The 16,516-nt window shown below is 50.0% G+C and overlaps 1 long non-coding RNA gene across 4 annotated transcripts; it reads right to left on the minus strand.

Moving 5' to 3' along the window:
- LOC141568570 (uncharacterized) lies at positions 1-16,516 on the minus strand. Of its 4 annotated transcripts, none has more exons than XR_016021803.1 (4): positions 4,298-9,217; positions 3,218-3,351; positions 2,683-2,858; positions 1-1,152 (listed from the first exon to the last, which is right to left on the minus strand). It is a non-coding gene; the product is annotated as an uncharacterized LOC141568570 (long non-coding RNA). The 4 variants fall into 4 exon arrangements; XR_016021804.1 differs by having other exon boundaries at positions 1-1,023; positions 4,298-9,213; XR_012491725.2 differs by having other exon boundaries at positions 1-980; positions 4,298-9,185.

Here is a 16,516-nt window from a genome sequence, read left to right on the forward strand (position 1 = left end):
TAAGAACACAATAAGCTTTATTCACAATATTTGGAATGGGAACAAGGCATTTCCGGGCCCCCCATTATCTCTCCATCAAATATTCTTAGAGACAGTTAATTCTGGGTATGGAATACAGTCACGCATGTCACTGTTACTGATTAAAGCCCAAGCCTCAACCAACATGGGAAGGCACTTGACTGCACCCAGCTCACTCCCTCAAGAGTGGACTCTACTACTTGAGTTATTTCACATTTAGACAGAAACGTTTAGGGAAATATTTGGGAGGGGAGGCCCACCCCTGTCCTCCCAGCATACACTGGGAGCAGGCGGAAAGGATCCAGACTGAACAAACTGCATGCGAGGAAGGCATAAAGCATAGTTTCCAGAACGCGGATGTTTGGTTAGGGCCGGTTCCAGTTTCCTTCAATCATCAGGAGACACATAAAAGCTCGGCCCAAGGCATCTTGGAGGAGCCAGCCATAGATGCACCTGGGCTGTGCAGGTACCACCCCCCAACACTAGGAACCCCAACTCAGAGAAACAGTCCCGGACAAGACACTGTCAGGTCAGCCAACCTGTCAGTGGCTGGAGTTCAGGTCCTGGTTCCCCTGGGCTCTGTTCTCCAGGGATCTTCCTATGGCTCCGGGATGTTCCCTTTACCTTGTAGCTGAGGACAGAGGGTGTGTAAACGGCATTTGTCTTGCACCCTGACTTCCAGAGTTTCAGCTTCCTTTCTGAGTTACCTTCCATCACTCTGAGAAGGTGAGAAGGGGCAGGCATGTGCCACTATCCTTGACAAAAATGAAAAATGAGCACAGAGAAGTGGGTTTGCAGAGAGCTCACAACTCAGGAAGAGGCATCCTGACACGGTGGGGAGAATTTCACAGGCTCAGGCGGTTGTATCTGCTGGGGACATGGCATCTGCTTCCAGGCCATGGTCGGCAGGGCAGGAAGTCACAGCTACGAGAGGTATGAGCAACTGCAGTACAACTCTGGTCCTAGAGTCGAGGAGAGGAGGGCGAGACTATCACAGAAGGCTTCCTGGAGGAGGTGATCAGCACAAATTAGAGGGAGAGAGAGAGCACTTCGGAGCAGATGTTTTGTGCCAAGTTTCCATAGTCATGTTCAAGCCATGGTCAGAAAATAGCCAGAGATGTGCACAAGCGCTGGCTGCGGGGGCAGGAGAAGTGGAGGGAGGGGAACGTGTGTTAGTGGTGGAGACAGGCTGGACTCTTAGGAGCTCTTTCTCTGATCTCCTGACCCAGAGGGTGAGGCATCTGGTCTCCAGGCCAAGCCTCCGGCTCTTTCCAGTACCATCTGCGTCCCCAGCTCCCATCTGTGTCTCCTGCCCCAGCAGCGGCCACAGTAGCTCTCATTTGTCAGGAGCTTGCTGTGTGCTGGCTGCATGTGTTCTCACGTGACCTGCCTGGAAACACTCAGGGGAACCTGTGCTTGACAGATGAGAAAGCCGTGGAATGGTGACATTGAGCTGGGAGCCAATTGGGAGAGGTCTGGCAACTTGCCCCAGGAGTCCCTTGTCACTCATCAGTGGCAGAGCCGGGAAGGAGCCCAGGCTGCTGGTCCCCAGACTGTGTTTTCACCTTCGTCTGCATGGGCTCCAGGTCGTGGCAGGGATCATAAACAGGACTGGCTGAGTAACTCCCTGGGCCCAGTGCAAAAGGAAGGCGCGGGGTCACTTGTTCAAACACAACTCAGAACTTCAACACGGTGACCAAGCGTGCAGGGCCTCCTGAGTGCAGGACCCTGAGCCACGGGGAGGATTGCCCAGCAATGAAAGCTGGCTTGATGGCGTGGTCGCTGCCAAGACACAGGACGGCCTGAGTGCTGTCACCTGTGTGTGCCCTGTCTGCACCCCCATTCAGGGAGAACAGGGTGTGGGGCAGGAATTGGTGCTGCCAGTGGGGACGGCAACCCAGGATCCAGGAGGGAAGGGTAGAGAGGCACTGGGGGAAGCTGCCTTCTGTGAGGTGTAGGCTGCATCCGGCCCAGGGAACTAGCGCGGCCGTGTAGATACACGTCCAATGGTCAGATGTGAAGGTGACGGACAGCCCTTTGAGCCCCCGTTTCTTGGAGCACCTGTTGTGCAAGCTGACGAGGGCAGGAGACTGAATAGGCAAAGGGAAAGGACAGGTCTTTGCCCTCAAAGATTTCTGTCCGCTGGTTGGAGATATAAAATTTGTAAACATTAAGTAATTAGAAGACAAGTCCAAATAATATATGATTACACTGTCAATTAAATATGGTCAAGTGCCAAAATACATGCCACAGATGTGCTCCGTCCATCTGGGAGAGGAGAGGACGGGACGCTGGAATGAGCGAGTGCTCAGAGCTTCCCGGACAGATGGTGGGCTTTGAGTTGGGCCTTGGCCATGGGCAGGAATGGAAGAGGCGGAGTGGAGAGTGCTGGGAAGATTAACAAGGCGAGAAGGAAGAGAGGCTGTGTGTGGTGACTGTGTGATGACAGTCTGGGAGGTGACCAGACAGGCTGAGCCATGGGCGGGTGCTGGGCAGACTCAGGTGTCAGCTGTGTGACGATGGACGTTGCTTAACCTTCCTGAGCCTCGATTTTCTCATAATAGGACCTCATCTGCCGTTCAAGGTTGGGCAAAGGACTAAACGCAAGGAAAGGAGTTGACAGAGAGCCTGGCACAGGGTAGAGTGCAAAAAAAGAAAAGTTACCTGTTATTACGATTATTTTGAAGACAGACTTGCAGGGGTGAGTAGGGTTGGGTTGTGAAACAGTCTTGCTTCGTCTTGGCTCCTATCCTTTTCAGTCGGGCAGAATTGGACAATCTGCCCAACGTCTCTGAGTCTCAGTTTCTTCATCTCAAAATAGGGATGATAATGTCACCGACCTTGTAGGGCAGTTGCCAGGACAAAATGACACACAAATGTAAAACTCCAAGGACAGCTCGGTACCCCTGAGAGCTAGTAAGTGCTGGCTGTTGTTACAGCAGATCCCGCAAGGGCTTCTATCCCCATATCGTTGTTGAAGAGACACAGACTTGGAAAACTGCACATGGCCACCTGGCCAGCCCCTGGTGGGCCACCACTTCACGCGTTCTATGAAGGACAACCGGAAACGGTCCAGGCTGCCTTCCTCACCCCCAGGCAGACATTCATCTCTGATTCCAAGCTCTCTGTGCTCCCAGGAGGACACCTCAGTCTGACTGAGTGCCGTGACTCCCCCAGGGCGAGGCCCTGTCTTACTCACCTTTTGTGTACCAGGGCCTGACATCAGCCAGCCCCTGGAAAGCGCCCAAGAAGGCTTGTTGACTTGAAATGAAACGAGGTGACTGGGGCTAGAGCCCCAGGAAAGGCAGCGCTTGGTAAGAGCTTGTATCTGGGCTGTCAGAGGAGAGAGTGAAAGAGAACTCCAGGTTTCTCTCACAGGATGGGGAGTAGGGAGAAGCTGATGGCTTGGGTTTGGGAAGACAGTGAGGGGAGGGGAGGTGCAAAGGTTGGTTTAGACTGTTGCATGAAGATGAGAATTTAATTAGGCTTCTGTGCTGTGCAAACCCTGGCAGCACCCCAACCCCTCTCCAGGACTGGCCCGTGTCCTGACACCAGGTCCCTGCCTGGGTTGGGGGGACATGCTCACTGCCAGGAAGATGAGGCTTGCTGCCCTTGGCTGGGCTCTGGGCATGGTCCCCTGACCCATCAGCGGGAGGGCTGGAGGAGGCGTGGCACAGCTGTGGTGAGGGCCCCAGTGGGCTCTCTAGGGAAACAGGACAAGAATAGGCACCCCAACACACAGCACCGTTCGGAGCTCAGCTGCCCTCTCTGACTTCGGGCTTTGCTTTCTGCCTTGTGGGCACCCCTCACTCCACTCCCTCTCTCCTCCATTCCTGTCTTTCCAACCCAGCCACTGGAGGTAGAGACGCCACTTCCCAGCACGTGGGGGAGACTGGGCTTTGCCAGCTGTCTCTGCCTCCACCTCAGCCCAGAACAATCCCTCCTCCTGGGTTGGCAGCACCCACTCTGCTCCTGACAGACCAATCTGGTGTCCTCCCCCCCTCCCCCACAGATCCCTCCCCTGCTGTACTCTCCTCCACAGCCCCTCACTCCCCCCACAGTCCCCTACCCCCGCCCCAGAGCTGGCAGATAATGATACAACCTCAATACCCAAGAAGTGCAGGGGTGAGTGGGGTCACCCCTGGCTCCCCCTTGGGCTCCTGCCACCTGTTCAGTCCCCTGGTACCTCCCAGCCCGCCCTGTCAGCCCCCAATCCCTGGTCCTTGGTATGCCCAGCCCAGCAGAGCCCAGCCCTTTCTCCTAGTGCCCTCAGCCCTACCCTCTGCCCCTGGCACCCTCTCTGCCTGCAGGAGGGCACAGAGCGCCCTGTCTGGCCTGGCAGCGCTGAGTTCAGCCCCCGGGATTTCCCAGCCGCCAGCCAGCAGGAAGTCTGCCTGGAAGACGGGAAACCTTATTCTTGGCCTCAGCCCAGCTACTGAGCACGACCAAAGTTCAGGGGAGGGGCCTGTTTCCCTGGTCAGCAGGGGACTCCCACTGGCCTCCACTATTCAGGTTTGGGGGTTTAGGGCGAGGCCCAGGAGAAGGGGCTGCTGGAGGGCAGCGGGGTGAGAGCCTCTGTGTGACCCTCTGCCTTCATCGCCTGGTCCTGGTTACACGTCCCTCAGACTGCGGAGCTCTGGGCTGGGGGAGTGGGCGGGTGGGGGAGGTTTCTGCAGTCTCAGCTTTGCCAGCGGGAGTGTGTGTGCCAAGTGGGTGTGGCCTGGGCACACGCAGGGCCGGAGAGCGGCAGCCCCCAGGGGCAGCCCCTCCCCCCCCAGCCCCGTGGGAACCAGTGAGGCCAGAGCTGGTCAGTGGGCAGACTCCGCACGCTCTCATCCTGAGACATCCAGGAGTTGGGGGCAGGAAGGGAGCCCCTGGGAGCCAGCCCCTCTCTCTGGAGCTGCTGGGAGGTGACAAACCCTGTGACAGGGCTGTGAGGCGTGGCTCTGGACCGGAAAAGGCCTCCCAGGCACTGCAGACTCCCTTCTCCCTCCTGGGCCTTGCCTCTGCCCGAGCCCCGCGGGTTGCCCCATTCCCTGGGTAGCCCGCAACAGTAACATAACAGGAAAGAGCCACAGTCAGCCCCCAGGGAGCGGGGCAGATCGCGCCGGGGACTCTCACAGGCCACACCGCCCACGCCCGGCCCCCTCATCTGCTCCCACTCTGCCCCTCAAAACTAGACTGGGGTCCCCTTTCAAGGGCTCTTCTTGGCTGGGATCCCCATCCCAAGGCCGGGGGCAGAGGGAAAAAAAGAGAAACTGAGAGAAGGGGCGAGCGCGACTGGAAGGAACCGCGGGGACCGCTGGGGTCAGGATCACATGGGGCGAGTCCGTGACGGCAGTTCCCAGGGCGCAGGGAAATGCTTGCGTGTGGCGCTAGCGCCCCCTGGTGGGAAGCGTTGCCGCAACCTCGCTCTAGTGGCCACCGGGCCAGTCTTTCCTGGATACTTGGGAATGGAGAGCACAGCCCTGCACGACCCAGCCAAGGTCCGCTCTAGCACGGGTGGGTCTGGGAAATACCGTCCAGGAAGCGAGTTCCATTCCAGTGCCCCTTGGGAAAATGCCCCCTGCCCTGCTCACCCCGCTTTTTCATCTGTCCAGCCAGTTGTGGGTTATCCCACGGACTCGAGGCCTTTTCTGACTCTGGCATCTTGAGGTTCTAGGTCAACATGAACCTCTCTGGCCTCAGAATTGCCTGACCTTCTTGACTGTGCTCTCATCTGCTCCGGCCACACTCACCGCCATGACAGGGCTGTCACCTCTGTCAGGAAAGCTATTCGCCCGGATGTCCACTTGGTCACTCCCTAACCTTCCAGTCTGCTCTCAAAAGTCTCCCGGATGGAGCCTGCTCTGTCCTCCTGATGTAACACTCACCTCCAGGTCCCCACCCACCACACTCAGCTTTGTCCAGAGCCCTTCCACTGTGGAACGTACTATATAATGTCCTTATTTATTGTGACCTTTGTGTAGGGCCTTTCATGGTGGACCCTGGCACCTGGAGTGGTAACTGGCACACGGGAGCTCACTAGCTACCTGTGGAAGAAGGGACTGGTCCATTGGAGAGGGTCTGGTGGGGACAGACAGGTCCATCCTAAGTGGCTCGTACTTAGTGATGTGGCTGTGCTACTATGACCCGAATAGGGTTTCACTGAAAGGACCAAATTGCAGGTGAGCTGTCCTAAGAGGGTGGGGATGGAGGGGGAGGTGCCAGGGTCATAAACTGGGAAATACTACAGACCAGACCCTTCTGAGATAGCCATTGTCCCAGCTCCAGTGGGACACCAACTCAAATTCTTCAGTCTGCTATTTCACAACCTGTGACCATGGGATTCCCACTCCTTCTTTTTCCAAGCAGACGCCCTGCTGAGCTCACCGCTTGTACACGAGTAGCCCAGTGTTTTCTGCCGAATTAACTTGCCTCGCAGGCCAGTGCGCGGGCCATTTCTGACATCTCAGGACGCTCACATGCAGATTTGGGAGCGCGAGTCCCACAGCCCTGGGACCTGACTTCACTTCACGACCGTCTTCCCTCCTTCGGGAGCAAAGACCCGCCCTCAAGGCCCTGAACCATATCTCTTCGCATTCCTGCAGCCCCTGCCCCTTTTGTTGGCGGAGTGCGCACGCGCTGCTCTGCGGGTCACCCTGCACACTCTTCCAAGAGGCCTGCCTGCTTTGTTTCAGATTTCACATGTGCTGAAATAGTTTCTACTTCTACCTCCCGCTAGACTGTAGGCTCATCTAAGACAACGGCTTTGCTTCCTGTTTCTGTTTCCCAGATGTGTTGCACACAGTAGGGTCTCATTCCACGTTTGTTCAATGGCGACTATATGTTGGAAGGGCTCTTTTCAGGAAATCCTTAGCGGTAGTTTTGTTTTCAGCCGCCAGGTGGCATCAGTGCCCAGGCGCAGCCAGAGGAGAGGGACCGGGGTCAGCACCGGAAGATGCTTCAAGAGGGGCACTGGCTGTGGGTGGTGCCGAGGTTCCTGGAGTCGTTTTCAACCACTCCCAGACTGACCACAGGGCAGACAGGCGTGGCTAGAGCCAGGGAAACTGGGAGCGGTTGGCAGGTGGACAGCTGGGGCGTCTGCCCGTGTAAACATGCAGCCGGGGCTCCTTGACATGGGGCCACATCCGGCAGCATGCGCTAGGGTCTTGACGCAGCAGGCGTCTAAGCTTGGGACCAGGGAAACAGGACGGGGGTCTCGAGGCCCAGGTCCCAGGCTGGGGCTGGGCTGGGTGAGAATTATTTCGGCGTGGGGTGGGTTACCATTGGAAATGGGGGACCCTTGGGATCCTGTGTCTCAAATCCGAGGTCTTGATCCAGATAAGTAAGGGACTCCTGAGGGCAACGCCCTCAAAGAGGACAGTGAGGCCTCCTTCCCACCCCTGCAGAAGACTGGCAAGTGAAGCAGAGTGCCCGGGGAGGGGACATGGGACACGGCTGTTTTCCTGGGGCTGGGGGTAACTCGGGAAATATCCAGCTCTGGAGAGAATATTTTGATCCCTGGAAGCGACGCCGGCTTTGAAGGGCCGAGCAAAGGTGCCCGCCATCACCAGCAAATCCAGCTCCCCAATTAGGTCTGTCACCCTTTCCATCCTCACGTCTCTGAGTTGGTTTTCTTCTCTGTAGAATGGGGACAGCCGTTCCTACCTCTCAAGTCAGTCTGGAGACAGCCTGAGGTTCCTGGGAACCTCTAAGGCACTTTTCCATTCAGTCGTTTATTCAGTTATTGATATCAGAATGAACTTATTGACAATTATTTTATATGTTGGGATATAGTCTAATACTACTTTTATTTTTTCTCCACAGATTGTTCTAGCTTTGGCTATTGGGAGCTCCTTTAGTTGGCTCCTGTGTCCCTTTGACATAATTCCCATAGTTGCAGGGTTTTTGTTGTTGTTGTTGTTGTTTGTTTGTATTTCCTTCCTTTTGGCACTTCAGGCCCATCTTGCATATTTCCCACCCCAGTCCTGGAATCAGCCATTTTTCTAAGGAGCTCTAGTTATTTTCACTGAGGAACAGTATCAGAAACAAGTATCTGAGCACTTGGGGTGGCAGTACTTTTTCGAGTGCTAGAAATTGAGAATGAAATTTCTCAGCCATGGACACAGATTGCACCCAAGTCCATCGGCCTTATTATAGTCCTGATTTTTTTTGACACGCGTAGACCTCAAAGGCACAAAGGGTCAGAACATCATCACAAGCATCTTTAGAAGTAAGAGCAATTAAAAGAAAAGTTACTAAAGGGAGTGTCATTTGGCCCCCAAATATGAAAAAGTTCATTATCAGGCCAGGAAAAGAGGAGTCTGTTGCTTATTGCTGGACAGGTAAGTGACAGCGATAGCTTAGATGGTATCAGAAAGGCCGCTGATAGAAGCAATTAAGATTGCATTGGAAGGGTGTATTGACTTGTGGCATAATAGGCCGTGGACCTACCCCCAGTGAAACTGGTAAAATTATTTTTAAAAATTTAAAGCCTCCAGACATGGTCCCAAGGACAAACAGCAAATGAAGAAACATCTATTCAAGAAAATCTATGTAAACTCAGTAAGAAAGGTGAGAGTCCGTGGTGTTTGAACCAAACTGCTCCCTCTTTCTCCCTCTCAGCTTAGTAAAGCAGAGACTCCACTCCAAACTACTGCAGCCAAGAACACAGGGCTCTCCATAGACCCCCCTCGACTCCCAGCTCCCAGCCATAGGTCTTTCTTCCAGGCAGGAGCAGAACCCAACATTTCTCATCTTGCCCCTCCATGCCTGTCACTGAGGCTAAGACTCAGCAAACGTGGGGGCTTTTGGTTACTTCTGCCAAATCCCAACTATTGGCTAAGGAAACGACTGCAGAGAACTAAGTAAGAATTTTAACCATGTACTGTTGGGTTTCTAGTAGATGTGATAAGTATAAAAATAATACTATGAACATGAGAAAAAGAGACTAGAGCTATATAAGAACAATATTTCTATATATTAAGTTTATGGTATTAAGCTAGTAAAACCCGGAAGCTGATTTTGATAAGTTAAGATGTATATGGGAAACCCTAGAACAACCACTAAAACAAAAACAAAAACAAACCCTAAAACTCAAAAATACAGTGAAAATATTATTAACAAAATTAAAGTGCTACACTAGAAAATATTCACTCAGTGCAAAAAAAAAAAAGCAGTAAAGGGGAAAGAGAGAGAAACAAAAGAGATGAGACATGTAGAAAACAAAAGTAAAATGGCAGACATAAATCAAATTATATCAATAATAACATTCAATGTGAATGGACTAAACAATTCAAGCAAAAGGCAAAGATTGTCAGATTGGTTAAAAAAAACCAACATGATCCAACTGTATGTTGTCTATAGGAGATACACTTTAGATTCAACAACAAAAATAGATTGAAAGTAAAGGTTAAAAAATTATACAAATATTACAATACAGCATGAAAATATAACTATAATACATATATATGCACTTGATTACAGAGCTCCACTAAAAATCCATGAAGCAAAAACTGACAGATAAAGGGACAATTCCAAATAATAGCTGGTGACTTCCATACGCCACTTTCAATAATGGATAGAACAACTAGACAGAAAATCAACAAGGAAATGCAAGCCTTAACACTATAAAGCAATTAAACCTAATAGGCATCTATCTATAGAACATCCTACCAAATTACAAAAGAATATTTATTATTCTCAATTGCACATGAACATTCTCAAGGATAGATCATATGTTAGACCACAAACTCAATCTCAATAAATCTAAAAGAAATCATAGAAAGTATCTTCTATAATTCCATAATGGAATAAATGAGAATTTATTGAGAAATTCAGTAATGAGAAATTTTGAGAAACCCACAAATATGTGGAAATTAAACAACAGGCTCCTACGTAACCAGTGGGTCAAAGAACAAATAAAAAAGAAAGTCAGAAAATACTCTGAGTTGATAAAGATGAAGATACAACATACCAAAACTTATGGGACGTAGCTAACACAGTGCTTAGAGGGAAATGTACACCTGTAAATGCCTGTTTTATGAAAAAAGAAAGACCTCAAAATTTATTACCTAACATTCCACCAAAGGCCCTGGAAAAAGAAGACCATAGTAAAACTAAAATAAGCAGAAGGAAGAGATACTACGTATTAGAATGGATTTAATAAAATAGAGAATAGAAAAACAAGAGATAAAAATCAAAGAAACCAAAAGCTGGTTCTTTGAAAAGATCAACAGAATTGACAACTGTTAACTAGTTTGAGCAAGAAAAAAATGGAGAAGACTCAAATTACTAGAATCAGAAATGAAAGAGGGGTTGCTACTATTGATCTTATAGTAATAAGAAATATTATAAAGAAATAGTATGAATACTTGTACATCAATAAGTTAGATAACATAGATGAAATAGACAAATTTCTAGAAAGACAAAAACACCCAAAATTGACACACACACAAAGAAATGGACAATCTGAATAGCTCTATAACAAAGTGAAGAGATTGAATAAGTAATCAAAAAACTAACCACAAAGAAAATCTCAGGTTCAGAATGTTTCACTGCTTAATTCTACCAAACATTCAAAAAAGAATTAATGCCAGTTTTTCACAAACTTCCAAAATATAGAAGAGAAAAGAGCACTTCTCAATTCATCTTATGAGAACAATATTAACTTGATTCCACCCCCGCCCAAAAAAAAAACCCTCAAACATCAGCAGAAACCTTACAGACCAATGTCTCTTATGAATACCAATGCAATAATTTTCAACAAAATAATAGCAAACCACATCTGGTAATATATAAAAAGAATTATACACCATGACCAAGTGGAATTCATCCCAGGGATGTAAGTTTGCTTTAACACCCCCAAATCAATTGCTGGAATTCCAATTTCAATGTGTGATCCCCCCCTACCCCCCAACACACACCACCACCAAGCAATTAACTCAGTTCTTACACTATCTCCCTGGAGATAGCACCGGGTTCCACAGGTTAAGACCTCAGGCCTAAAGACTGCCCCCAACCCCACTTCAGACACCAATCACAGGTCGAGATTGTCACCTGTGCTTCTGACCAACTGGCTATAACTTAGAGGTTCCCATGACCGCTTCCTCAGGTTTGATTAATTTGTTAGAACAGCTCACAGAACTCAGAGAAACATTTTACTTACTAGATTACTTGTTGATTCTAAAAGGATATAATTCAGGAACAGCCATTTGGAAGAGATGCATACGGCAAGGTACGTGGGAAGAGGCCCGGAGCTTCCATGCTCTCTCTGGGCATGCTACTATTCCTGAATCTCTAGGTCAGGGGTGTCCAAACTGCGGCCCGCGGGCCAACTGCGGCCCGCAATCCATTTTTTACTGGCCCGCAGCAAATTCCAAAAATATGTTTAGTTTACTTAAATAAACCAGGTGAGGCAATACGTACTACACCTGGAGTGAGTGGCCCGGCTGTTTGTGTATTTTACCGCATATGGCCCTTGGTGAAAAACATTGAAAAAAGTTTGGACACCCCTGCTCTAGGTGTTCACCGAATCGCAAGCTCTCTGAACCCAGTCCTTGCTTTTGTTTTTAAATGGTAGCTTCATTACATAGGCATAATTGATTAAATCATTTGCTATTGGCAATTGATTCAACCTCCAGCTCATCTCCCCTCCCCAGAGAAGGTGTGGGGGGTGGGACTGAAAGTTCCAACCCTCTAATCACTTGGTTGGTTCTCCTGGCCACAGCCCTATCCTTAGGTGCAGTCATTAGCACAACAAAAGACACTGTTATAGCTTTCCTCACTTAGGAACTTCCAAGAATTTTTGGAGCTCTGCACCCAGGATGGGGAGGGAGACCAAGTATATATTTCTTATTAGGAATTATAATATCATAATAATACAGCAATACAATAGAATAAAGCTGGTATAAATCTGAAGTACAAAAAAAAAATCACATGATCATCTCAATAAATACAGAGAAAACATTTCACAAAATCCAACAGCCTTTCATAGTAAATACACCCAACAAACTAGGAATAGAAGGACATTCCTCAACCTGATAAAGGGCGTCTATGAAAAATCCAAAGCTAATGTCATACTAATGATGCAAGACTGGATGATTTCCCCATAAGGTCAACAACGGGATGTCTACTCTCACCACTTCTATTCCACATTGTCCTGGAGGTTCTAGCCAGGGTCATTAGGCAAGGAAAAGAAATGTAAGCCATCCACACCACAAAGAAAGAACTAAAACTATCTATATTTGCAGATAACATGAAAAAATGCAGAAAATTCTAAAGAATCCATTAAAAATAGATGATAAGTAGTAAGTGAGTTTGGCAAAGTTACAGAATGCAAAATCAATACACAAAAATCAGTTGTGTTTCTATACACTTGTGATGAACATTCCAAGAATGAAATTAAGAAAAGCATTTTACTTATAATCACATCAAAATGAATAAAATACTTAGAAACAAATTTAACAAAAGAAGTGCAAAACTTGTATTGTGCAAACTACAAAATATTGCCTTATCAGAATCTCAGCTGACTTCTCTGTAGAAATTGACAAGCGGATTCTAAATTCATATGGAATTGTAAGGGACACAATTCTTTAGACTAGTCAAAACATTCTTTAAAAAGAAGAGTAAGTAGGAGAACTCACACTTCCCAATTTCAAAACTTACTACAAAGAAATAGTCATTAAGACAAGCACAAGAGTAGACATATAGATCAATGGAATAGATTGAAAGTTTAGAAAATAACCCATACACTTATGACCAACTAATCTCAATAAGGGTGCCAAAACCATACAGTGGGGAATTAAAATTCTTTTCAATAGATGGTGCTGGGATAACTGGATAGTCTGTGCAAAAGGATGAAGTTGGACCCTTACCTCACACCATATACAAAAATTAACTCAAAATGGATCAAAGACTTAATTTAAGAGCAAAACTCTCAAATGCTTAGAAGAAAACATAGGGGTAAATTTTCATGGTCTTAGATTTTACAGTATATTCCTAGTTATGACACCAAAAGAACAAACACTAAAACAAAAATAGATAATTGGTCATCATCAAAATTCAAAACTTTTGTGCTTCAAAGGAACAATAAAAAAGGTGAAAAGAATCATTGAGAATTGCCTGAAATCTAGCTGAACAAAACTCCTACAACTAAGGACACACAGAAGCCATGCCAAGACTGATAGGAGGGGTGGAAACACAGAACGGTCTGGTCACACACACATGTGGTGGTTAAAAATCAGGAGGGATATCTCAGCTGTGGAGGAGCGAGGGGTCCCAGCCCCACACCAGGCTCCACAGCCCAGGGTTCCTGTGCTGGGAAGAGAAGTCCCCACAACTTCTGGCTGTAAAAACCAGGGATATTGTGACTGAGTGAGACAGAGGGTGGCTGTAATCCCAAGCGCTCCTCTTAAAGTGTCTGCACACAGACTTACCCGCTGATGGGCTCACTTGCTCTGAGCTCCAGTACTGGGACAGCAGCTCGAAAGGCACCAGGGACATACAGGGAGGAACTGAGTTGTCTGGCTTCAGGACAAGGACTGGAGGACAGCTTTCTCCCAGACAGAAGTTCTGGCATAAGCATCGTTGTTTTGTTGAGTCCTCCCCCTTCCAGGCATGCAAATGCAGGCGGGCGCCATATTGAGTCTCCATCAACCTGGCTAACACCATTGGCCCCGCCCTGGTGATTCCCTGAGACCCGCCCTACCCTTGTGAACCCACCCAAGCTACTTCCAGCAGCTTTTCTATGCAAACAGCCAGTCTCAGTTTGGGCTGTGGACTTTTCTAAAATCTCTCAAAGGTGCACAAACCCCAAACAAGCAGCATCTGGTCTTGGAGTGCCCCATACCTCTTGCTAAGCAACCCCAAGCCCAGCATTAGTGGCAGCTGGTCTCAGTTCACATCTTAGCCTCTCCCAGGTGCCTCCAAACCCAGCACAAGTGGCAACCATCTGCAGATCACTTTGTAGCTTGTACCAAGTGGCCCAGGCAGGGCACAGGCAGCAGCTGACCTTGCCCAGCAACAGAGCCCCTCCTGAGAGACCCCATAACCATCACACCTGGTGGCCAGCTTCAAACCACACCTGAGCACCACCCAACCACCTCCACAAACAATGCACCTACAGGGCAGACTGGGCAGGCACCAGAGCCCACTGCTAAAACAAATCCTGCTCCATAGGGTCAACCTCTGCACCACGGCTCCTCCCCTGGAGTCACAGCCAGTCCTCACAACCAATCAGCCCGAGGGTCAATCCCACTCACTGACATGCCAACAGCAACCAAGGCTCAACTGCAAGAGGAGGACACACCTGGAGCACCCAGCTCAGGTGATGAGGGAGACCGCACCACTGGGCCCCACAGGACACCTACTACACAAGACCACTCTACTAAGACCGGGAGACATAGCAGCCGTACCTAGTACATAGAAACAAACACAGGGAGGCAGCCAAAATGGGAAGACAAAGAAAAATGTCCCAAATGAAAGAATAGAACAAACTCCAGAAAAAGAACTAAACAAAACAGAGACAAGCAATGTAACAGATGCAGAGTTCAAACACTGGTTATAAGGATGCTCAATGATCTCAGGGAGAACTTCAACAAAGAGCTAAGAAACATAAAAAGTAGACAGAAAACATAAAAAAGAACCAGTTAGAAATGAAGAATGCAATAACTGAAATGAAGAACACATGAGAGGGACTCAGGAGTAGATTAGACGAAGCAGAGGAGCGAATCAGCGATTTGGAAGTCCCAAACAAGATGAACCCACAGTCTCTTTCCATAACACCAGACGGCCGCTCAGAAGCCGCGGACTTGACCCTCATTAGACGTGCACCACCCCTTCCCTTTTCTGAGCACCTTCCCTCAAATCCAGGAACACTCGCGTGACTTTCGGGCAGTACTGAGCTCAGCCACTAAGGGGCGACATTGTCTGCCCGCAGCTCAGGCCCCCCCCACAACCTGCAAAGTGGGTATTAACCACTTTTTATCCATTTTACAGACGAGGCCCACACTTCCACTGTATAGAAACAGGAATGGAATCAACACCTGTCTGTTTCCATCCTGCCTCCAGGCAGCTGGGCTCCCAGAGAAACAGTCATCCTGTGGCCTCAGGATGCAGTCTGGTGGGGACGTAGCCCAGTGCTGGGTATGGTGAGGGGAGGGGGTGGGTGTGACCAGCCAGGGGAGAAGGAGGTGGGTGAGGAGTAGTCAAACCTCAGCTTTGGTCTGAAGGGGAGTTAGGTCTCAAGGTGGCAATCAAACACCTTAAAACCACTGTCATGACCCTGTGGGATGTTGCCACAGGGCAGGCACCGCCCCTCAGGGCGGTTCCCCTCCCGCTGGGGAAGGACTGCCTTTTCTTCCCGATGAAACAGCTGTGTTATGCCTGGGTCCTAAAGAGGGGGACACCCAGATAGGACCAGGAGGGGTGGGCTGTGGTGTCAGCTCTGGGATGACAGCATACCTGTGACAGACTGCTCAGGGCCGTGGGGACATTCCTGGAGAGTAGCTCACCTTCCTTTCATAGAGCGCAGTGTCTTGAGCCTTCCAGGGCCTTGTCTCGGTCACAAGGTGAGGTGCTGGGTGAGGTCATGCTGCTCTGTAGACGCCTCGGGCTCAGTGGCAGCAGGTGGTGACCGGCCAGGAGACAAAGTCCCTGTGGGTGCCCAGGCACAAATGTGCTCAGGAACTATTTGCTGAGTAGAAACCAGTCCCAGCTGCCACGTGGAGTTTAGCTGAAAGTGGCTTGTCTTGTTGGAGAGCATGTGTGACACCCCAGCGCCCGCACAGGCAGCACCGGGACTAGCGTGAGACCACAGGACGCCCACTGTCAGGTGACAGCCCTGTACTTGCACCAGCCTGAGGGTGGGCTCTCCCTCCCCTTCTGCCCCCATCAGGGCGTCTCACAGGGACCCACAGAGCCCGCCCTCCCCCTGTGGTGGGGGCGGTGGGACATGAGGTCTGAGCCGGGTGGGGAGCGGTTGTGCTGGGTGAGAAATGCTGAGACCCGGCCAGCAGCCAGCAGCTGAGAGGGGGCCTTGTGAGGAGGAAGTCCCACACAAAGGCTGATGTCACCCGCAGATGACACCAGCCAAAGGACCCTGCCCGGAGCTGAGCCCAGGCCGGGGCAGGAGCAGGTTCCCCTCCTGGGGCTTCTCCAGGTTCAAGGGGCCAGTGGTTGGCGTGACTGACAGGAGGCTTGGAACTAAGAGGAGAAAACCTTGTGGAAGCCAGATGGGGACCCGAGGAGCAGTGTGCATGCCCAGGGGTGAGGCAGGGGCACCAGCCTCCAGCTTGGGCGGTGACAGTCCCAGCGCAGCTGGGAGACCGGCTGAGACTTGTCAGGCCTCCAGCCTTTGCAGGTCTGGCCATTTGTGACGCACTGAGCACAGGGGAAGCGGCTGTGGTTGGACAAGGGTGGCCTTGGGGACGCAGCGGGGCTGGGCTGTAGCCACAGACAGGCCTTGGTTCCTCTGCCTGGGCCGTGAGAATGAGGCGAGAGGCCTCTCTGGGACAGG

Source organism: Rhinolophus sinicus, chromosome 7 (assembly GCF_057876585.1).
Source record: "Rhinolophus sinicus isolate RSI-liver-muscle chromosome 7, RSI-T2T, whole genome shotgun sequence".
Classification (NCBI taxonomy): Eukaryota; Metazoa; Chordata; class Mammalia; order Chiroptera; family Rhinolophidae; genus Rhinolophus; species Rhinolophus sinicus.